The sequence below is a fragment of the Leucoraja erinacea genome, chromosome 11 (genome assembly GCF_028641065.1).
Source record: "Leucoraja erinacea ecotype New England chromosome 11, Leri_hhj_1, whole genome shotgun sequence".
NCBI classification, from domain to species: Eukaryota; Metazoa; Chordata; class Chondrichthyes; order Rajiformes; family Rajidae; genus Leucoraja; species Leucoraja erinaceus.
In genome coordinates, this window is record NC_073387.1 from 744582 (window position 1) to 770033 (window position 25452).

At 45.4% G+C, this 25452-nt stretch overlaps 1 protein-coding gene across 3 annotated transcripts in view; it reads right to left on the reverse strand.

The window, feature by feature from the left end:
- The window catches only part of LOC129701403 (polyadenylate-binding protein-interacting protein 2-like), a 63539-nt gene that overhangs the window by 27927 nt on the left and 10160 nt on the right, over positions 1-25452 (reverse strand). The window lies entirely within an intron of this gene.

Sequence of the window (25452 nt, forward strand, 5' to 3'; positions counted from 1 at the left end):
CCTCTCACCTTACAGCTATGTCCACTAGTGGCTCCAGGGAAACAGAGCAGAACTGCACACAATACTCCAAATGCAGCCTAACCAAAGTCTTATAAAGCTGCATCATGACTTCCTGACATATTCAATGCCCCCACAATGAGGGCATGTATACCATGTGCCTCCTTTACCACCCGTACTACTTGTGCTGACACTTTCAGTGAGGTGTAAATTTGTACTTCAAGATCCCTCTGCACATCAACACTGTTAAGGAACTAACCATTAACTGTATACTCTCTCCTTATATTCAAATTAGCAAAGTGCAACACCTTCCACTTGCTTGGTTTGAACTCCATCTGCCATTTCTCTGCCCATTTCTGCAGCTGATCTATATCCCGCTATATGTTCTGACAGCATTCCTCACTGTCGTAACTCATCCAATATTGGTGTCATCAGCAAACATATTCACCAACCCGTCTACATTTACACACAGGCTATTTATTACCAGTGCCCTCCATAATGTTTGGACAAAACCACATCCTTTATTTATTTGCCTCTGTACCTTTATTAAAATCGGACACTTTAACCACATATGATTTTTTTCTATTAAAATCTCAAACTGTGGAGGACAGAGCCAAATAAATAAATGATGGGCCTTTGTCCCAAACATTATGGAGGTCACTGTGTATCACAAACAACATTGAGTGTAAGAGTCAGGAAGTGACGATACAGCTCGGTAGAACTTTGGTTAGGCCACATTTGGAATATTGTGTGCAGTTCTGGAAAGATGCAAGCGCTTTGGAGAGGGTGTAAAGGACGTTAGGTGTTTTCAGCTACACGCAGAGGTTAGATAGACTTGGATTGTTTTCTCTGGAATGCCGGGTGTTGAGGGGAGACTTGATAGGTATGTAAAATTCCCTGTTGCTATCAAACTACTGAATGAACTTCACACAAGCTAATAGGGCAGTCTCCGATCTCCCAACCAACCTCATTGTGGCCCTTGCAATTTTTTTAAAATCTGCACTTTCTCTGAAGCAGCAACTCTATGATACTGTATCACGACAGTCTGCAGTCTGGCTATGTTTCTCTCTTCACTACCTGTTGTCCTTATGTATGGCTTGATTGTACTCATGTATAGCTTAATTTGGGCAAATCACAAAGAACTGGAGTAACTCAGCAGGTCAGGCAGCATCTGTAGAGGACGTGGATAAGCAGCTTTTTGAGTCAGGGCCCTTCTTCAGACTTTTTCAGCTTGGGACCCTTCTTCAGAATCCGTAATTTCTTGCGTCTGGTATAATTGATTGGATGGAATGCAAAACTATTTATTTCACTGTATCCGAGTACACATGACAATATAGATTCGTCATGTGTATTGAGATACCGTGAAAAGCTTTTGTTTGGGTGCTATCCAGTCAAAGAAAAGACTATACATGAACACAATCATCACAGTGCACAGATACAGGATAAAGGATACACATTTAGTGCAAGATAAAGTCTGACTAAAGATAGTTTAAAGGTCTCTAGTGAGGTAGATGGGAGATCAGGACAGCACTCTAACTGATGACAGGATCGTTCAGTTGCCTGATTACAGCTAGGAAGAAACTGCCCCTGAATATGGAGATATGTGTTTTCAAATGTCTGTACCTTTTGCCTGATGGGAGAGGGGAGCAGAGGGAGTGACTGGGGTGAGACTGGTCCTTGATCATGCTGGTGGCCTTGCCGAGGGAGCGTGAAGTGCAGATGGAGTCAATGCAAGGGAGGTTGGTTTACGTGATGGTCTGGGCTATGCCCACAACTCACTGCAATTTCTGGCGGTCCTGGGTGGAGCTGATCCCAAAACATGCATCCTGATAAAATGCTTTCTACAGCACATCTGTAGAGGTTCGCAAGGGGTGTACAACACATGCCGAACTCCCTAAGCCTTCTAAGGCAGTAGTCATGTACTCATTATGCTGGTGGCCGATTGGGAAAGGGGGAGATGCAGCGAGACCTGGGTGTCATGGTACACCAGTCATTGAAGGTAGGCATGCAGGTGCAGCAGGCAGTAAAGAAAGCAAATGGTATGTTGGCTTTCATAGCAAGAGGATTTGAGTATAGGAGCAGGGAGGTTCTACTGCAGTTGTACAGGGTCTTGGTGAGACCACACCTGGAGTATTGCGTGCAGTTTTGGTCTCCAAATCTGAGGAAGGACATTATTGCCATAGAGGGAGTGCAGAGAAGGTTCACCAGACTGATTCCTGGGATGTCAGGACTGTCTTATGAAGAAAGACTGGATAGACTGGGTTTATACTCTCTAGAATTTAGGAGATTGAGAGGGGACCTTATAGAAACTTACAAAATTCTTAAGGGGTTGGACAGGCTAGATGCAGGAAGATTGTTCCCGATGTTGGGGAAGTCCAGGACAAGGGGTCACAGCTTAAGGATAAGGGGGAAATCCTTTAAAACCGAGATGAGGAGAACTTTTTTCACACAGAGAGTGGTGAATCTCTGGAACTCTCTGCCACAGAGGGTAGTTAAGGCCAGTTCATTGGCTATATTTAAGAGGGAGTTAGATGTGGCCCTTGTGGCCAAGGGGATCAGAGGGTATGGAGAGAAGGCAGGTACGGGATACTGAGTTGATGGTCAGCCATGATCATATTGAATGGCGGTGCAGGCTCGAAGGGCCGAATGGCCTACTCCTGCACCTAATTTCTATGTTTCTATGTTTCTATGTCATTGGTCATGGCTTTGAAGTTGCTCTGGGATGCTAAATGCTTTCAGCTACGAAACCAAAACTGTCCTTGCTTCAGTGTATGGCCTTATAGAAGTTCCACTCTTCTCTTGCTACTTTCAGTTGTTGAACATTTCAGCATAAATAAGATTAAAGGACAAAAAGGTACCAATGGGAACTGTACCATGTCCTCTATTTAAAATCTGAATTAATTACTGGATGAAAGTACATGATAGATAAGTGTGAGGCGGAGACAAATCGCTTGCAAAGGGATGCAGAATGTTTATGGGATGAGTGGATATCATGATGGGAATGTAAACAATGTCAGGGAGTGTGTTATTATCTCTTTTCAGACAGTATAAGTAAAGAACGGTAAGAGAGCTATGCCACAGGAAGCTGTCCTATATTGCTGTAGGGAGGATGTTAAGATGGAAAGAGTGCAGAGCAGACTCACCAGGCCGTTTGCCAGGACTTGAGGACCTGAGCAATAGGAAGAGGCTTGGCCGGCTAGAACTATCTTCCTTAGAGCGCAGGAGGCTGAGGGGTGATCTTAAAATCATGATATTAAAATCATGTGTAAAATCATGAGATTCAATAGATCAGGTGGATGGATAGAGTGGGCCGAGTGTAGATTGGGCATCTGGGTCGACATGGGTAAGTTGGGCCAAAGTCTTGATTCTGTGCTATGTGACTCCATGGCTGGAAATAGGAAATGTTAATGTACAGAGTGTGCTTGCACAGGAAGTGCAGATTCAGCATGCAGTACTCATTATTGCAAGGACAATAGCAGGACAGGAATCTTGCTTGTTTGCCTCTCCCCTGACTCTCAGCCTGAAGAAGGGTAAAGGGCCTGTCCCACTTGGGCGACATTTGCACCTCATTTACGCGACATCCTAATATATTGGTTGGATTGTCGTGATGCGCGCATGGCGTGTGGCGAGACTTGGTGGCGTATGCAGTGAAGTGCGGTAACTGCAAAACCCCCAGGATTTTGCAGCGCTCAAAATCCTCGCGCGGCACCTGCATGACATATCCCTCGCGCACGCTGACATACTGATGGCATACGCTGACGTATTGACAGCGTACGAGTAGCACGTGGTGATGGATGGATACACACGGTGACGCACGAACATTGCCTACGCTAATTTATTACGCGTCACCGTGCGTCAACGTCCGTAACCATGCGCCGCCCGTACGCTGTCGGCGCGCCAATTGCACGTTATTGGAGCGCCGCACCACGTGACCACCTGGGTATAAAGCGCGCGTAGTTTTGAAAAATCTTCACCATAGTATCTTTGATTTTCACTGGGAAAATCCTTGCCAAGGAGATCGGAATAAGTACGAACGACATCGCAAATGGCTACCAAAAGATGCGGGCCCCTCAAGAGCATTTGGCGCGCGACTGTCGTACTGCTAGACGATTTTCCCGTGACTGTCGTGCGTCAGTCACTACCGGCCTGTCGCGTAAATGACCCGCAAATGACGCCCATGTGGGACAGGCCCTTTACTCCCACTGAGTTACTCCAGCATTTTGTGTCTATCTTCGGTGTAAACCAGCATCTGCAGTTCCTTCCTACAGAAGAATCTTGCTATAGTTCTGCTGGACTTCCACAAGGACACACCTGAATATTATGTGTAGCTGTGATTGCCATTCCTTAAATACACACTTGAGTTTAGTTCATTGTCATGTGTACCGCAGTTTTTGTTGCGTGCTAACCAGTCGGCGGAATGTCTACACATGATTACAATCGGGCCATCCACAGTGTACAGATACGTGACAAAGGGAATAACTTAAATAACGTTTAGTGCTAGATAAAGCCAGTAGTCCGATCAAAGTCAGTCTGTGGGTCTCCAGTGAGGTAGACAGTAGTACCTGTTGCCCCATAGTAGAGGAGCAAAGAGGGAGTGGCCGGATTGCGACTGATCCTTGATTATGCTGCTGGCCTTGCCGAGCCAGCCAGTGGTGAAGGAGCCAATGGAATGGGGGTTGGTTTGTGTGATGGTCTGTGTGGCATCCACTATTCTATGTAATTTCTTGTGGTCTTGGATGGAGCTGTTCCAAAACCATGCTGTGATGCATCCTGATAAAATGCTTTCTGCAGCGCATCTATAGAAGGCACCTATTTTCTATGTTTCTATGCACAGTACTCTTGGTGTACAACAGTGCGATAGTGTCATAGTTAAAATTGCTGAGGCTCCAAGTGTTGAGAGGCTCTGCCTCCAGCATCTTCTCAGCAGTGCACTCCAGATTCTGGGTGCATTTTCTTTTTTTTTAAGATTTCCTCTTACTTCTTTAACAGACTTACTTCCTCACCTATGGCTTCTATTCTTTGTCATCTCCATTAAAGGGATAAGTTTCTCACTATCCATCCATCCTCTCCAACTGATCGTCACCACGGGATTTCATTCCAGGCAAAATGCTGGTGAATCTCAAAAGTGCATTCCAGACTTTCAAAAGTGCATTCACGTCCTTTGTATCATGTGATGATTGGAACTGTATTCCATCTGTGTCTACAAAAGTATACTCTATGCTCAGCTAATGAAGGCCAGCATCCATCCCCCATACCTTCTTCGCCATCCTATCTACCTTTACTGTCACATTTACTGAGCAGTGTTGTACACCAAGTTTCTCAATGCTCCATCGATGCTGTATGCCCTATGCTATTAAACTCCTCAAACTGAATCACCTCTCAAATTCAATTTACTAATCCAGTAACTTAATTGTATACTACTATACCCACTCTTGAGATGCCCCACAAAGGCAGAATAAGATTGGCCCATACTCGCTGGAGTTTAGAAGGAGAGGATCCCGTTGAAGACTGGTGCTGAGAGCTATTTCCCCTGGCTAGAACTGAGGAGAAAAATGTGCTAGTTTAGGACTCAAATGAAGACACGTGCCTCATTCAATGGGTAAGGAATATTTAAATTCCAGAGGATTAGGTTATTGAAAACTGCAACCACTATACGTTTAACATCCTTGGAATCATCAAATATGGATATCGGTGGGAAACAAGACTGAGGGAGGAGATCAGCTAAATCATTGGCTCAAGAGGCTGCCGCATGGCTTCTTTTGGTGCATGTTCTGACATTGTTTCTGCTGATATCCTTAACCTTTTCACTTTGAATAATCCTTTCAAACTCCATGCTTTGCTTTTGTTTGCACGACTCATCATTATAACTGTCATCTATCCTGACAGCCATTGCACACTCACAGCATGGCCCCATACAAAGAGTCCACAAAAACCTTCCACCAGTCATTGTTCTTCAGTGTTACAGCTTGGAAACACACTGCCCTTCAGTCCACTGAGTCCATGCTGACCAAGTATCACCCACACATTCGTTCTACATTATCCCACTTTCATATCCCTCACAATAGGCATAAGCCAATTAACCTATAAACCTGGATGTCTTTGGAATGTGGGAAGTAATTGGAGCACCCGGAGAAAACCCACGTGGTCACAGGGATAATGTACAAACTCCGCACTGCCAACACCCTGACGTCGTCAGGATTGAACTTGGGCCTCTGGCTCTGTGAGGAAACGCCCCCACTGTTCACCACTTGTTACCCTTCACAGTGGAGTCACCATCCTATCTATCTTTAATGTCATCTTTACTGAATAGGGGAGTTGTACAGCAAGATTGCTCTGTTCCTCAATACTCGACAGAGCATGGGCCATGAATGGTGGCAGACGCTCCCCAGGGGGCCATGGAGAAGCTGGGCGTCAAAGCCTGCCTGGACCAATGGAACCTCATGGCACGATGGGGCCTCAGCGGGGGCGTTGGGGCCTTGGCGGCAGCATTGGAACTTCATGGTGAACTAAGCCTCGCGGCAGCGGCGGTGAAGCCTCGCGGATCAACCCGTGGTCGGCGGTCAATGAGGGAACTGAGTCCACACCGATCCATACACTATAGTCCCATGTTACTCCAGTTCACATCCTACACAGCACGGGCAATTTGATACATACAAACCTGAATGTCTTTAGAATGTGGATAAAAACAGGGGCACATAGGAGATAGTGATCAACTTCAGGAAAAGTTCAAATTCCTAGGAGTAACTATCACCAACAGCTTCTCCCGGACCACCCATATTGAAGAAACGACCAAGAAAGAAAGCTTAGGAAGTTCGGCATATCACCAACAATCTCTCACCAACTTTTACAAATGCAACATAGAAAGCATTTTATCAGGATGCATCACAGCTTGTTTTGGAGCAAATTATGGACGCAGCCCAGACCATCACACACACCAAAGCTGGACAAAAATGCTGGAGAAACTCAGCGGGTGAGGCAGCATCTATGGAGAGAAGGAATGGATGACGTTTCGGGTCAAGACCCTTCTTCACACAAACCAACCTCCCTTCTATTGACTGCATTTACACTTCACGCTGCCTCGGCAAGCTCAGCAGCATAATCAAGGTCAAGTTGCAACCTGGCCATTCCCTCTTATCCCCTTGGGCAAAAGGTATAAAGTGTGAAAACACACCCTCTAGATTCAGGGACTTTCTTCCCAGCTGTTATCAGGCAACTGAACCATCCTAGCACCAACTAGAGAGCAGTCCTGAACTATGATCTACTTCACTGGAGACCCCCGGGCTATCTTTGATCGGACTTTATTGGCACTAAACGACAGGTGGCACAATGGGCTAAGTGTTCGGCTGGCAACCGGAAGGTAGCCGGTTCGAATCCCGCTTGGAGTGCATACTGTGTCGTTGTGTCCTTGGGCAAGACACTTCACCCACCTTTACCTGCGTGTGAATGTGTGTGAATGTGTGTGAGTGATTGGTGGTGGTCGGAGGGGCTGTAGGCGCAGATAAGCAGCCACGCTTCCGTCAGTCTGCCCCAGGGCAGCTGTGGCTACAGAAGTAGCTCACCACCACCGAGTGTGACTGAGGGGTGAATGAATAATGCGATGTAAAGCGCCTTGAGTATCTAGAAAGGCGCTATATAAATCCCATCCATTATTATTATTATTAAACGTTATTCACATCATTCCTTTTATCCTGTGTACACTGTGGACGGCTCGATTGTGATCATGTATTGTCTTTCCAATGACTGGATAGCACGCAACAAAAGATTTTCACTGTTCATCGGTACATGTAACATTAAACTAAACTAAACTATCAGGGAACCTCCTTGCCTGAGGTATTCTGTTGCCAGTCCTGATTTGTCCTGGCGTTTTTTTCTCGCCTCCATTAACCCCCCCCCCCCCACTACAAATAGTCTGAAGAAGGGTCCTGACCCGATTCATTTTAATTTAGTTACAGTGCGGAAACAAGTCCTTCAGCCAACCGAGTCCATGCCGACCATGGATCCCTACACATTAAAACTATCCTACACACACTAGGGATAGTTTACATTTATACAAAGCCAATTAAACTACAAACTTGCACGCCTTTGGAGTGTGGGTGGAAACCGAAGATCTCGGAAATAAACGCACGCAGGTCATGGGGAGAACGTACAAAGTCTGTACAGACAAACACCCATAGTCAGGATCGAACCCGGGTCTCTGGCGCTGTAAGGCAGTAGCTCTACCACCGTGCCACCGACACCATCGTGCTGCCATCATTTTCTCCAGAGGTATTGCCTGACCCGGTGAGTTATAGTCATACAGTCATAGAGTGATACAGCGTAGAAACAGGCCCTTCGACCCAACTTGCCCACACCGACCAACATGTCCCAGCTATACTAGTCCCACCTGCCAAAACCTATCCTATCAATACACCTGTATAACTGTTTCTTAAATATAGGGCTGGTCCCAGCCTCAACTACATCCTCTGGCAGCTTGTTCCATACACCCATCACCCTTTGTGTGAAAAAGTTACGCCTCGGATTCCTTTTAAATCTTTTCCCCTTCACCTTAAACCTATGGTCCTCGATTCACCTACTCTGTGCATCTACGCGATCTATTCTCCTCTTAATTTTATACACCTCTATAAGATCAGCCTACTCAACCTCTCCTCATAACTCATACCCTCTAGTCCTGGCAACATCCTCGTAAATAGAGTCATTGAGTGATGCAGTGTGGAAACAGGCCCTTTGGCCCAACTTTCCCACACCGGCCAACAATGTCCCAACTACCCTAGTCCCACTTGCCTGCGCTTGGTCCATATCCCTCCAAACCTGTCCTATCCACGTACCAGTCTGTTTCATAAACAATGGGATAGTCCCAGCCTCAACTACCTCCTCTGGCAGCTTGTTCCATACACCCACCACCCTTTGTGTGAAAAAGTTACGCCTCGGATTCCTTTTAAATCTTTTCTCCTACACCTCGAACCTATGTCCTCTGGTCCTCGATTCCCTACTGTGGGCAAAAGAGTCTGTGCATCTACCCGATCTATTCCTCTCATGATTTTGTATACCTCAATATGATCTCCCCTCATCCTCCTGCGCTCCATGGAATAGAGACCCAGCCTACTCAACCTCTCCCTATAGCTCACACCCTCTAATCCTGGCAACATCCTCGTAAATCTTTTCTGAACCCTTTCAAACTTGACAACATCTTTCCTGTAACGTGGTGCCCAGAACTGAATATTCTAAATGCGGTCTCACCAACGTCTAATACAACTGCAACATGACCTCCCAACTTCTATACTCAATACTCTGACCAAAATGCCAAAAGCCTTTTTGACCACGTTATCTACCTGCGACTCGACCTTCAAGGAACCATGTTCGCCGAGATCCCTCTGCTCTACAACACTACCTAGAGGCCTACCATTTACTGTGTAGGTCCTGCCCTTGTTCGACATCCCAAAATGCAACACCTCACTCTTCTCTGTATTAAATTCCATCAAACATTCCTCCGCCCACCTGGCCAATCTATCCAGATCCTGCTGCAATTGTTCACAACCATCTTCACTATCTGCAAAACCACTAACTTTTTGTATCATCAGAAACTAACTAATCTTGCCCTGTATGTTCTTATCCAAATCATTGATGTAGCTGACAAACAATAGCGGGCCCAGCACCGAACCCTGAGGCACACCACTAGTCACAGGCCTCCAGTCTGAGAAGCAACCTTCCACCATCACCCTCTGCTTACTATCCATTCGGCTATGTCTCCTTGGATTCCATGCAATCTAACCTTCCCGAGCAGCCTACCATGCAGAACCTTGTCGAATGCTTTACTGTAGTCCATGTACACAACATCTACAGCTCTGCCCTCATCGACCTGTTTGATCACGTCTTAAAAAAAAATCAGATTTGTGAGACACGACCTCCCACGTACAAAACCATGCTGACTATCCCTAATCAGCCCTTGCCCATCCAAATGCCTGTATATCCTTTCCTTCAGAATACTCTCCAGTAACTTACCAATGACAGATGTTAAGCTTACCGGCCTATAGTTCCCAGCATTTTCCCTGCAGCCCTTCTTGAATAGAGGCACAACATTTGCCACCCTCCAGTCTTCCGGCACCTCTCCTGTATTTAAGGATGACTCGTATATTTCAGGGCTCTTGCAATTTCCCCTCTAGTTTCCCGCAATGTCCTCGGGTAAACCTAGTAATAAATCCAATAAGACTGCTTAGTCTGAAAGGTCTTGACCTGAAACGTCACCCATCCAGAGATGCTGCCGGTCCAGCTGAATTACTCCAGCATTTTATGTCTATCTTTGGCCATAACTGTACACAGTACTCCAAATGCAGTCTTACCAACATCTTGTACAACTGTAAGGTGATGGTACTCAATGCCCTGACCAGTGATGGCATACCACCAATTTTAATGACATCTGCAAACTTACTAACTATGCCACCTACATTCACATCCCATTGATATAAATAATCTGTAATAGTGGAGCCAGCAACGTCCCTGTGCTATAACATTGTCTCCATGCTTCCAGTCTGAAAAATAAACCTCTACCACAATCTCTGCTTTCTACATTTCAAACCAATTTTGTATCCAGCTGGATAGCTTGTCCTGCTTCCCAGCTAATCTAACTTTCCAGACCAGCCTACCATGACGTACCTTATCAAAGGCCTTGCTGGTCCAAAGGCCTTGCGGACAACGGCTACCCCACTGCCAACAGCCTTCTTGGTCACCGCTTCAAAAATCTCAAATATCCCTGCCTATCCACATGCATGTAGTCCTATCTGTCAGAACCTCCTCCAATAACATGGCCTGGATAACAAAAACACACCAACACTTCTACATCCTCTGAAAGCGAAAGAAATTGACTCAGTGACTCTTAGTAATTTGTACAGATGTACCACAAAGAGCATCAGGCCTTGGTACAACATCTGCTCTGCCCAAGATCACAAGAAAATGCAGAACTTGTGAAGACCATGCCGTGCAGTACACAAACCAATCTCCCCCGCCGCAATCAACTCCTACACTTCACGCTGCCTTGGGAAGGCAGCCAACATAATTCAGGACCACTCACTACCTGGTCATTCTTTCTTCTCCACTTTCCCATAGGCCAGAAGGTATGAAAGCTTGAAACTGTGTAGCACCAGATTCAAGAAGATGTTATCAGACTTTTCAACGTGCTTCTCTTATCCTTGCAAAAAAGACTGATATCCAAACCAGCCTTGCTGTGACACTTACATATTTGTACATTTTCTGTAGCTGTGATAAGACCATATAGGAACAGAAGTAGGCCATTCGGCCCATTGAGTCTATTCCACCATTCGATCATGGCTGATCTGTTATTCTCTCAACCCCATTCTCCTGCCTTCTCCCATAACCTTTGACGCCCTTACTAATAAACAAGCTATCAATCTCCACTTCAAAATACCCAATGATATGGCCTCCACAGCCATCTGTGGCAATGAATTCCACAGATTCACCACCCTTAGGCTAAACAAATTCCTCCTCATTTCCATTCTAAAGAGCCTGTCCCACTTGGCCGTCATTTGCGCCTCATATGTAAAATAGGTCGTCACGTTGTGACGCACGTGTAGCGTGTGGGTAGCGCAGGACAGGCGCATGGAGAGGCGTGGAGGAGTGTGGACTTGCGCGCGGTATCGTGCGGCGCTCCAGGATTTCGTCCTGTACGGAATCCTCGCGCGCCGCCCGCGTGACGTATCGTGTAAGCAGGCTGAGGCATTGGGTACGCACACTGATGCATTGGCGTCACACGCTGTGGCCCGACGTCTCACGTGTATCGCGTGGTGATGCATGGTTACGTCACTGTGCGTAACCATGCATCGCCGCCGCCGTAGGGTGTTCTAATGACGTCATGCACCAGGCGGCATGAAGACGTGTGATTTGCGCGTGACGTCACGTGTAACGGCGCGTCGACCTATTTTACATATGACGCATAAATGAGGCGCAAATGACGGCCAAGTGTTATATGGTTATATTAAGTGCGTCAGGCCCTTAAAGGTACGTCCTTTTCACAGAATCATAGTCATACGGCGATAAAACAGGCCCTTCGACACAATCTGCTCACGCCGACCCACATACCCCTGTAGTGATATTAGTCCTATCTGCCTAGGTGTTTGGCTCATATCCCTCTAAACCTATCCTAACTATGTATCTGTTCAAATGTTTCTTAAAAGTTGTGATAGTGCCTGCCTCAACAACTTCCTCCGGCAGCTCGTTCCATACACCCACCACCATATGTGTTAAAAAGTTGTCCCTAAGATTTCTGTTAAATCTTTCCCCATCACCTTAAACCTATCGCCTCTGGTTCTTGATTCCCCAACTATGGGGAAAAAGACATTTACCCTATTTATTCCTCTTACGATCTTATACACCTCTTTAAGATCACGCCTCATCCTCCTGCGTTCTAAGGAATAATGTCCTAGCCTGACCAACCTCTCCCGAGTGCTCAGGCCCTCAAGTCCAGGCAACATCCTCATAAATCTTCTCTGCACCATTTCCAGCTTAACAACATCTTTCCTGTAACAGGTGACCAAAACTAAACATAATACCCTAAATGTGGATTCACCAATGTCTTGTACAACTGATGAAGGCCAATGTACTAAAAGCCTTCTTGACTACCCTATGTACTGATGATGCCACTTTCAGGGAACGATGTACCTGAACTCCTAGATTCCTCTGCTCCACAACCCTCCCCGGAGTCCTACCATCCACTGTGAAAGTCATGTGCTGGTTTGATGGCTCAAAATGCAACACCTCATACTTCTCTGTATTAAACTCCATTAACCATTCCTCAGCCCACTTGCCCAACCGATCTAGATCCTGCTGCGATTTTTGATAACCATCTTCACTATCTTTGTATTTTTCAGCTTGAAATTGTGCAATCTGGTGCATACTGTAGCGAGTCTTTTAACTTACACTTGAATGCAATATTTATGCTTTAATTTGGTTTAACTATGAATAAGGTTAGGCTAAATTATTCATAATTACATTCCACAGTAGAGACAGGCTCTGATCAACAGGTGCAGCACATGAATGATCTTAGTATATTCATGCATGGAAATCAGATTATAATCAAACACTTGGCCCATGTTGACCAACCTGGGTCTCACTGCACACCTGGCACTACTACTGACCCTGACTCCAGTTGCATACCTTCTCTCATTCCTGACGCTGAGTCCAGCCTTACACCTGGCCCCCTACTCTGCCCTGATCGTTGCTGCTTACCTGCTTAGGTTCCCAGTGCTGAACACTCCCATTGTCCCAGCTTTGACTGCACACCCAGTACTATTCCAGACCTTGACTCTGGATGCACACTTGGCCTTGCTCCTAGCCCCTCTGCACTGACAATATATCTGGCCCACACATAAAGCCCCATATCTGACCCCCTGGACTTAACCTATTACGTTCAAGTCCACAGGTGCTTATCTAATGCGGTAATCTTTTATGGGGCACTTCACAGACCAAATTTTGAATAACAAAATTTGCTACATCCATTGGCTTCCTTGTTATCTAACATGCTAGTTACTTTGTCAAAGAAGTCATCAATTGGTTGAACACAATTTCTCATCCATAAAATTATACTCACTCAGCTGTATAAGTATTCTGTTACCATTTCTTTCATTTTCCTAACAAACTGTCCTGAAGTCATTTTCACCCCCAATATTTTCAGTATTTTGCTGTCTTCCTCTCAGCTGGGACTTTTCCGAAATGCAAAGTCCAATAACTATATATTTAAGCAATATTATTCTATTAAATGTGATCTTGAGAGTACATAATATTTTCTATGGTATTCATAACACAACAATGATAAAAAGATCTTTGTTTTGATTGCACCTACCAACATGCAAACATTATTATATTACAGTTAACATGTACCGAGGGCAACGTTTTGTTCCATTGCACCCCATTCCCAATTACTTTTACATTGAAGTGCTTGAAATCCAAGTGAAGTTTAAATAGCATCAGAAAAATAAAACCTCCGGAATGGATGATATTCATCACGAGGTTGGTTGGAATCAGTATCAGCACAATTACTATATTAAACTTTGAATCTGCAGATGTCCTGGTTCAAGTTAAAACTAAAGACAAATAATAACCTCCTCACACATTCCCCTGCAAGTGTCTCTGTCACTCCTTTCAAATATGCCCCTTCTTTGAACAAGCTCTTAAACATTGCATCTGAATCAGTTTCCATCTGATTCCATCCATCTGATTCCATCTATGTGTTCAATTAATAAAACAACGAGATTGGGGACATTTCTATTCAAACTGTCAAAGGAATTTGGGGGGAGGGGGTTAGAAATATTCAGTGAGGTAAACAAACATAATAGTTGAGTGGCAAGTGACAATTGTGGTACCTTCCCAATACTGAAGGAAATATTGGGTTATGTATGTTGTGACAGACAGCCTGACACCTTGCATGTCATTTTATGATTACACTTATCCCATCCCCCGGGATATTCTGGATTAATAAATTAAGGTTTTGTCAATTAATTACAAATCTTCAAATTACAAATCAATAACATTAGCCAACTCTGAAACACGAATCACTGAGCATTGGGATCCAGACATCACAGACAACTGGTCTCAGTTCCCCGCTCACATCTGGCAGTGTTCTCTGTCTGAACCAGCATTTTTGAAAGTGGGGGGCTGGGACTTTTTGAAATTTGATGTATTAAAATCATGTTTTAGTGCATTATAGAAGTATGATTTCAATTTTTTAAGAGGTAACTTTTTAAGGGTGGTGGGTGTATGGAACAAGCTGCCAGAGGAGGTAGGTGAGGCAGGGACTATCCCAACATTTAAGAAACAGTTCGACTGATACATGGATAGGAGAAGGTTTGGAGGGATATGGACCAAAAGCAGGTAGCGTAGCTGGGACATGTTGGCGGGTGTGGGCAAGTTGGGCCGAAGGGCCTGTTTTCACACTGTATCACTCTATGACTACATTATGCTTCCACTATGCATGAATACTTCAAAATCAAGTGGCCGAGTTTTATTGCCATATACTCAAGCATAGAAACATAGAAAATAGGTGCAGGAATAGGCCATTCAGCCCTTCGAGCCAGCACTGCCATTCAATATGAACATGGCTGTTCATCCAAAATCAGTACCTCTTTCCTGTTTTTTCCCCATATCCCTTGATTTTGTGAGCCCCAAGAGCTAAATGTAACTCTTGAAAACATCCAGTGAATTGGCTTCCGCTGCCTTCTGTGGCAGAGAATTCCACAGATTCACAACTCCCTGGGTGAAGAAAGTTTGTCCTCATCTCAGTTTACCCTTTATTCTTAAACTGTGACCCCTGGTTCTGAACTCTCCGTAACAGCGAGAACATTTTTTCTGCAGTTACAGTAAGTGAAAATCTAGCAGGCAAACAGGATGCTTTCTCCAACCACCCCCATTTGAAGGCCACTATCTTCCACCGTTTCTACCCAGTGCTTGGTATTACTTCCAGCAGCCACTGGTTGTCCTCCAGGATGCACCGAGCCGCACCCTGAATGGTTAATGCTAGTAAAACTCGTCCCTGACAGTCACCAAAAGAGTCGCCTCAGTGGGACAGGCCCATAAGTGCGTGGGAATAGCATAGATCAGGGTAGTCGCAGCCAGCTGTGTCACTCGTTGTCCAGCCCACTCTCCCAGTCACCGATAGACACAAAAAGCCAGAGTAACATCCAATTTCCTCTCTGTGTCTGTGGACCGACTCCAAGCACCAGATGCCCATTGATCTGCGTTGCTGCTCGATACGTGATTGGCTTTGTAGAGATCAGAGACAGATGTCACCGTGTCCCGGCACTCAGCCCTACATAGCCCTGCTAGCCGTACAGGGTTCAGTTTAGAGATACAGCGTGGAAACAGGCCCTTCGGCCCACCGAGTCCGCACCGACCAGCAATCGCCTCACATTAACACTATCCTACACACACTAGGGACAATTTACACTTATACAAAGCCAATTAACCAGACCTTCAGTCTGAAGAAGGGTCTCGACCCGAAACGTCACCCATTCCTTCCCTCCAGAGATGCTGCCCGACCCGCTGAGTTACTCCGGCACTTGTGTCTATTGGTTTAAACCAGCATCTGCAGTTCCTTCCTACATCTCAAAGTCAAGTCAAGTCAAGTCAAGTCAAGTTTATTTGTCACATGCACATACGAGATGTGCAGTGAAATGAAAGTGGCAATGCTCGCGGACTTTTGTGCAGACAAACAACAAAACAACCAAACAAATTATAAACACAATCATAACACACATATTCTTTTACATAATAAATAATAGAAGGAAAAACGTTCTGTAGAGTTAGTCCCTGGTGAGAAAGGCGTTTACAGTCCGAATTGCCTCTGGGAAGAAACTCCTTCTCAACCTCTCCGTTCTCACTGCATGGCAACGGAGGCGTTTGCCTGACCGTAGCGGCTGGAACAGTCCGTTGCAGGGGTGGAAGAGGTCTCTCATGATTTTGTTTGCTCTGGAGTTGCACCTCCTGTTGTATAGTTCCTGCAGGGGGGTGAGTGAAGTTCCCATAGTGCGTTCGGCCGCACGCACTACTTTCTGCAGAGCCTTCTTGTCCTTGGCAGAGCAATTCCCGAACCAGATGGTAATGTTCCCGGACAAGATGCTTTCCACCGCCGCTGCGTAGAAGCACTGTAGGATCCTCGGAGACACTCTGAATTTCCTCAATTGCCTGAGGTGGTAAAGGCGCTGCCTTGCCTTACTCACCAGTGCTGAGGCGTGTGATGACCATGTCATATCCTCAGAGATGTGGACTCCCAGATATTTAAAACAGTTCACCCTATCCACAGGATCCCCATTTATACTCAATGGAGTGTACGTCCTCGGATGATGTGCCCTCCTAAAGTCCATGATCAGCTCCTTCGTTTTTTTGATGTTCAAGAGGAGGCTGTTCTCCTGGCACCAGAGTGCTAGATCAGCCACCTCCTCCCGGTAGGCCTTCTCATCATTGTCTGAGATCAGGCCCACCACCACAGTGTCATCAGCAAACTTAATTATTGAATTGGAACTCAAAGGTAGGAGTTTCTCCACAAACATAGGTAACTCTTTCTCCTCCCCAGCTAGCATTTGCTGCAGGGTTCCACAAGGCTCCACCCTAGGCCCCATTCTCTTCTCCCTGTACATGCTCCCCTTAGGCCAAGTCATCCAAAGGCATGGCATTTCCTTCCACTGCTATGCAGACAATACACAACTCTATCTCCCCCTCAAACCCAACAAACGATCAAATCTACTCAGCCTTACCCACTGCCTCGAGGATATAAAGTGTTGGATGGCTCAGAACTTCCTCCAACTAAATGAGAGTAAGTCTGAGGTCGTCCTACTCAGCCCCTCGGACTCCATCAAAACGATAGCAGGCAGCCTTGGAAGCCTTACCCCATTATTCAAACCTCATGTCAAAAACCTTGGTGTGATATTTGACTCTGCGTTGAAATTTGACAAACAAGTCAATGCCGTAGTAAAAGCTAGCTTCTTCTTCCAGCGATAGCTAAAATAAAATCTTTCCTCCGATTTGACCACCTCGAAAAGATCATCCACTCATTTATCTCCTCCCACCTTGATTACTTTACACTGGCATCAGCCAATCATCCCTGTCCCGCCTGCAATTGGTCCAAAACGCCCCAGCGAGACACCTGACGGGCAACCAAAAAAGGGATCATATCACCCCAATTCTGGCCTCTCTCCACTGGCTCCCTGTGCGGTTCCAAATCAATTTCCAGCTCCTTCTTTATGTTTACAAAGCCTTTAACTGGCTTGCCCCCACCTACATCAAAAATCTGCTTTCCCACCACACCACCTCCAGGTCCCTCAGGTCGGCTGACTTGGGATTACTGAACATCCCGCGGTCTAGGCATAAGCTCAGGGGTGACCGCACCTTTGCGGTTGCAGCACCTAGACTATGGAACAGCATCCCTCTTAGAATAGAATGCCTTTTATTGTCATTCAAACAGACAAGTTTTGAACAAAATTGCATTCCTGCACTCATGACATTACCAAAACAAAAAACCAACACACACACTTAACACAATTTACACAAACATTCATCACAGTGAATCTCCAACACCTCCTCACTGTGATGGAAGGCACAAGTCTTATCTCTTCCTTTTGTTCTTCTCCCGTGGTCCAGCATTCCAACTGCAGCGTCGAGGCGACTGGGGCTCACGATGTTAAAGCCCCCGGCGGGCGATGGTAAGTCCCGCAGCCGTTTAAGCCACGCCGGGCGATATTAGGCCCCCCCTCCGAGTCATTTAAACCCCGTGATTCCGGCGGGGGAAGTTGCCGTTGCAGGAGCTCCGAAAAGCGGTCTCCCACCAGGGACCTGCGAGCTCCCGATGTTCCTGTCCACCGGGCCTGCGGCCGGAGCCTCCGAAGCTCCGAAGTCGGGTTGCAGCCGCGCGCCACCACAGCTCTCCCCGCCCCGAAGTTGGCCAGCTCCACGATGGCAGGTCCGCAGGCACCGCGACTGATGTCCTCAGGTTGGTTCCGCTTGGAGGCCACCGCCGGCTCCATTATGTTAGGCCCAACGACACCGGACACCCTAAAGGGAAAAAGTCGGGTCCCCGTACAGAGTAGAGATTAAACGGTTTCCCCCTCCCCCTCACATATACACAGCTAAAAAATAATAAAAATTATAACCAAAAACATACATCTAACGGGACAAACAATTAAAAAAAGACAGACGGACTGTAGTCGAGCCGCTGCCGTTAGGCGCCACCACACTCCACACTTCCCATCAGAACTGCCCCCTCCATCAACTCTTTTAAGTCTAGACTTAAAACTTATTTCTACTCTCAAGCCTTTCTTGAGGTCCTCTGAGGGAGCGCTGTATGTATGTGTTTATGTTTGTATTGTTAGATCTATGTACCACTGTATGTATCACGTTAGTACCTGCACTGATGTGAAGCACTTTGGTCAACGAGAGTTGTTTTTAAATGTGCTATAGAAATAAAATTGACGACTTGACTTGACGTGTACCTGTCCAAATGCCGTTTAAATGTCATTGTGGTAATTTCAAGTGTAGAATGAAGACAAGTGTGTTTAGTTGTCGCGTGCAGCGACATCAGAACAATAACATTCTCAGTTGCTGCATCTTAACAGGCCGGTTAAAGCAACAACACACAGATATATGTAAATAGATTGATTTAGTTTACTATTGCCACCTGTAGCGAGGTACAGGGAAAAGCTCATGTTGCTTACTACCGGTAAATGCAAGCAAGCCGCTCACAATGTACAGATAAAGGAGAACGGGTGCAACATATATAATCAATAATATAATGGATTAATAATCAGTAATATTGGGTAATCATCCCGGCATATCAGCGGAGGCCCATGTATTAGCATTACAATTAATGCCCCACAGCGCCGGAGACCCGGGTTCGATCCTGGTCTCGGGGGCTGTTTGTGTGGAGTTTGTACATTCTCCCTGTGACCGCGTGGGTTTCCTCCGGGTGCTCCGGTTTCCTCCCACATCCCAAAGACGTGCGGGTTTGAAGGTTAATTGGCGCTCTGTAAATTGTCCCCTAGTGTGTAGGGAGTGGATGAGAAAGTGGGATAACATAGAACCAGTGCGAACGGGTGATCGATGGTCAGCACGGAGTTGAGGGGCCGAAGGGCCTGTTTCCATGCTGTATCTTTGAATTAATTATAATAATTTGAACAAATCAAGACTTACCTATCGGAGTTGAACATGAACAATATTATCCCAAGGTTCCAGACTATTTGAATGGCATTTACTGCAAAATCCCTGAGGTTATTCTTTGTAAAGTGAAGGGCAAAGTTCATCTCTACAAGTTTCATTTTCTGCAGTTAATTTGTAGTTTATATTTACCATCTTGCCTTTGCTTATTTGTTCCCATGATACATGAATCCAAGACTTACATTTAAAGATGAACAAAATATCAATTTTAAGACAGATATCAACTAATTTCCCTGATTGAGTATGAATATCGATTTCTTTAACATCCCCACTCTCTCCGTCCCTCCGCCACCCGTGGTACTAGCTTCAAAGTCGTCTTGTTGGGTCTCATTGTGTGAGAAGGAACTGCTGATGCTGGTTTATACCGAAGTGAGACACACAATGCTGGAGCAACTCAGCGAGACAGGCAGCATCTCTGGGAAGAAGGAATGGGTGACGTTTCGGGTCGAGACCCTTCTAAGGTTTCGGGTCGACACCCTTAGAAGGGTCTCGACCCGAAACGTCACCTATTCCTTCTCTCCAGAGACGCTGCCTCACCCGCTGAGTTTCTCCAGCATTTTTGTCTACCTTCGATTTTTCCAGCATCTGCAGTTCTTTCTTAAACCAGGGCTGCCAACTCTCACATATTGAGCGTGAAACTCATGCATTTCGACAAATTCTCACGTTTTGTCGTGAGAAATTCTGTAATCAACAAGAATTTCAAAACTCATATCAACTGCATGGGCCACGGGTGTTGGAGAACCAGGGCTGAGGGAGGGATGGAAGCAGAAGCAGCGGCGGGTACAGATACGGACGGGGAGCCGGTGCTGGCGAGTGTTTGCCGGGCTGGCAAGTCGCTCGCTGCAGCTCCGGCCACGGAGCAGCCGCAGTGCAAGAGTCCCGGGACGTCGGAGGCGTCGGAAGCGTTGCGCCGCTGCCATTTGAGTCTCTGTGCCGAATTCCTTCGCTCCATAGATGCTGCCTCACCCACTGAGTTTCTCCAGCATTTTTGTCTACCATCCACTGTAGTGTTTTCTGCAAACTTACTAATCATGCATTGTACATTCTCTCCTTGGATCCTATACGATTTAACCTTCCAGAGCAACCTACCATGAGAAAACTTGTCAAATACCTATCTGAAATCCATGTATATGTCTGTAGCTCTGTCCAGATCAATCTTTTTGGTCACATCTTCATAAAACTTAATCAGATTTGTGAGACATACAAAATTATGCTGACTATCCTTAATCAGCCTCTGACAATCTAATTAAATGTATCTTTTATTCCGAGGTTGTGCCCTCTGGTCTTAGACACTCATGATCTTATAAGATCACCCTCATCCTCCCATGTATCAACAAATAAAATCCTAGCCTACTGATGAAGCTCTCCCGATAGCTCAGGCCCTCAAGTCCTGGCAATGTCCTCGTATATCTCTGCACACCTTCCAGCTCTTTGCAACATCAGGGTGACCAAAACTGAGCACAATAGTCTAAATGTGGCCTCACCAATGTCATGTACAACTGACCTCCAAATTCAGTAAGGTTCAATGAGATCCTCCTTCATCCTAAACTCCTGTGAGTACGGGCCCAGTACCGTCAAACACTCTTCATACATTAACCCAGTCATCCCTGGGATCACTCTCATAACCCTCCCCTCGACCCTCTCCAATGCTAGCTCATCCTTCCTCAGATATGGGGCCCAAACCTGCTCAAAATATGGCCTGACTAGCTCCTTATAAATCCTCAGCATTACATCCTTGCTTTTATAGTGCCATCCATAATGTTTGGGACAAAGACCCATTATTTATTTATTTGCCTCTGTACTCCACAATTTGAGATTTGTAATAGAAAAAATCACATGTGGTTAAAGTGCACATTGTCAGATTTTATTAAAGGGTATTTTTATACATTTTGGTTTCACCATGTAGAAATTACAGCTGTGTTTATACATAGTCCTCCCATTTCAGTGCACCGTAATGTTTGGGACACATGGCTTCACAGGTGTTTGTAATTGGTGGGGTGTGTTTTAATGCCTCCTTAATGCAGGTATATGAGAGCTCTCAGCACCTAGTCCTTCCATCACCTTCGGAAACTTCTATTGCTGTTTGTCAACATGAGGGGCGGCTTGAACTTACAATCTGGAGCCTGGGTTCCCTCGCCAGGGATCCCCGAAGAGCCTACAACATCCTGAAGCCTCGGTCTCCGGTGGGGAAGTGCCAATTCAGGACTTACCGTCCCGACGAGAGGTCCTGTACATCCGGTCGCACGTAGTGGCAACTGCAGAGGTTTATGGCCCCGACCACAGGGGAACAATGGAGGAGGACTGACTACTTTGTGCCTCCACCACAGTGAAGAATGCTGTGGTGGATGTTTGTGGTACATTTTTATTGTGTATTGTGTGTTCATTTTTGATTGTACCGCTGCTGGCAAATTCATTTCACTGCACTTTATTGTGTATGTGATGAATAAATCTGATTGATTGATTGAGGACCAAAGTGGTGCAAATGAAAATCAAAGAAGCTATTACGAGATTGAGAAGCAAGAATAAAACTATTAGAGACATCAACCAAACCTTAGGCTTACCAAAATCAACTGTTTGGAACATCATTAAGAAGAAAGAGGGCACTGGTGAGCTTACTAATCACAAAGGGACTGGCAGGCCAAGGAAGACCTCCACGGCTGATGACAGAAGAATTCTCTCTATAATAAAGAAAAATCCCCAAACACCTGTCCGACAGATCAGAAACACTCTTCAGGAATCAGGTGTGGATTTGTCAATGACCACTGTCCGCAGAGGACTTCATGAACAGAAATACAGAGGCTACAATGCAAGATGCAAACCACTGGTTAGTCGCAAAAATAGGATGGCCAGGTTACAGTTTGCCAAGAAGTACTTAAAAGAGCAACCACAGTTCTGGAAAAAGGTCTTGTGGACAGATGAGACGAAGATTAACATATCAGAGTGATGGCAAGAGCAAAGTATGGAGAAGAGAAGGAACTGCCCAAGATCCAAAGATGGCGGCGCTGCCTTAGCAGCTGCGGCTCGCCTGCAGTCTGTCTGTTTTTTTCTTCTTTTTTTGTGTTGTTCTTTTGTCCTGTTTAGTTGATTTTTGGTTTATTATGTTGTGTCTGTGGGGGGAACACGTTTTTGGTCTCTTCCTTCAGGGGATGCGACTTCTTTTGTCGTATCCCCCGTCTCCGCCTGCGGCGAGGCCTAATGGCGGAGCTGGCAGCCTCGGAGCTGGGGCAGCAGCAGCGGCCTCGGCGCAGAGGGAGAATAAGAAGGGATGAGACAAAGACTTAAGACTTTTGCCTTCCACCACAGGGTGAGGAGGTGCCGGGTGAACTCACTGTGGTGGATGTTAATTTGTGTTTATTGTGTGTTTTTGTCATTTTTTACTATATGTAGGACTGTAAGGCAACAAAATTTCGTTCAGACCGCAAGGTCTGAATGACAATAGCTACTTGTTACTGACAATAAAGGCTAGTTGTTATACCACCTCATCTGTGAAACACGATGGTGGGGGTGTTATGGCCTGGGCATGTATGGCTGCTGAAGGTACTGGTTTACTTTACTCAATCTCATACTTACTTTATTAGCCAAGTATGTTTTGCAACGGACAAGGAATTTGATTTGCCATACTGTCATACTAATAAAAAGGTCACAGAACACACAAAATACATTTTAACATATACATCCACCACAGTGATTCCTCCACATTCCTCACTGTGATGGAAGATGAAAAAAAGTTTAAATCTCTTCCCTTCTTTGTCCTCCAGCAGTCGGGGGCCTCTAACCTTCCGTATGGCTGCTGAAGGTACTGGTTCACTTTTCAGCATTGATGATACAACTGCTGATGGTAGTAACATAATGAATGCTGAAGTGTCTAGACACATCCTATCTGCTCAAGTACAAACAAATGCCTCAAAACTCATTGGCCGGCGGTTCATTCTACAGCAAGACAATGATCCCAAACATACTGCTGAAGCAACAAAGGAGTTTTTCAAAGCTAAAAAATGGTTAATTCTTGAGTGGCCAAGTCAATCGCCCGATCTGAACCCAATTGAGCATGTATTTTATATGCTGAAGAGTAAACTGAAGGGGACTAGCCCCCAAAACAAGCATAAAGATGGCTGCAATACAGGCCTGGCAGAGCATCACCAGAGAAGACACCTAGCAACTGGTGATGTCCATGAATCACAGACTTCAAGCAGTCATTGCATGCAAAGGATATGCAACAAAATACTAAACATGACTACTTTCATTTACATGACATTGCTGTGTCCCAAACATTATGGTGCCCTGAAATGGGGGGGGACTATGTATAAACACTGCTGTAATTTCTACATGGTGAAACCAAAATGTATAAAAATACCTTTTAATAAAACCTGACAATGTGCACTTTAACCACATGTGAATTTTTCTATTACAAATCTCAAAATGTGGGGTACACAGGCAAATAAATAAATGATGGGTCTTTGTCCCAAACATTATGGAGGGCAATGTATGTTCTAGTTCTCTCAAAATGAATGCTAATATTGCATTTACCTTATTTACTACCCACTCCACCTGTATATTGGGAATTCTGCACTAGCACTCCCCAATTCCTTTGCATGTCCGATTTCTGAATACTCTCTCCATTTAGAAAATAGTCTGCACCTTGATTCCTTCTGCCAAAGTGCATGACACTCTTTGCTACACTGTATTCCATTTGCCACTTCTTTTCCCACTCGCCCAGCCCATCCTAGTTCTTTGCAGACTCCCTGCTTCCTCAACACGACCTGCCCCTCCATCTCTCTTCGTATCGTTAAAGCCACCGTCCATAATGTGAAGAGTAGCGGACCCTGTGGAACATCACTAGTCACCAGATAGCCAACCAGAAAAGCCCCCCTTTATTCCTATTCTTTTCTGCCAGTCAGCCAATCTTCTATCCATATTCCTACCTTTGCTCTAATACCATAGGCCTCTATCCTGTTTAGCAGCCTCATGTGTGGCACCTTAACAAAGGCCTTCTGAAAATCCAAGTAAACAACATCCACTGACCCTCCTTTGTCTATCCTGCTATTTGCTTCTTCAAAGAATTCTGGCAGACTTGTTAGACAAGTTTTCCCCGTAAGGAAAGCTGGCTTACATCGGCCTGTTTTGTCATGTTCTTGCAAATACCCAGAAATCACGTCCTTAATAATAGACTAAAATCTTACCAACCACTGAAGTCAGTCTAACCGGCCTATAACTTCCTTTCTTTGGCCTCGCTGCTTTCTTAAACAATGGAATTACATTTGCGATTATTCAGTCGTCTGGAGCTGTTACCTACTCTGGTGATTCTTGAAAGATCACTACTAATGCCTTCACAATCTCTACAGCTACCTCTTTCAGAACCCTGGGCTGTAGTTCAGGTGACTTCCACCTTCAGAACTTTCAGCTTCACAAGAACCTTCACCTTAGTAGTAGCGAATGCACTCACTTCTACTCCCTGACTCTCTTGAACCTCCGGCATGTTACTGGTGTCTTCGACTGGGAAAACTGATGTAAGATCATTATTCAGTTCATCCGCCATTTCTTTGTTCCCCATTATTACTTCTCCAGCATCATTTTCCAGTAGTGAAATGTACACACTTGCCTCTTTTTTACTCTTTAAGTATCTGAAAAAAACATTTGGTATCCCGCTGATATTTTTGGCTAGCAAGCCATATGCTATACCCTGAAGCGGGCTGCTAAGGCTGGTTTTGGAAGCATATGCTACAGAGGCGTTTAAGAGGTTTTTGCATA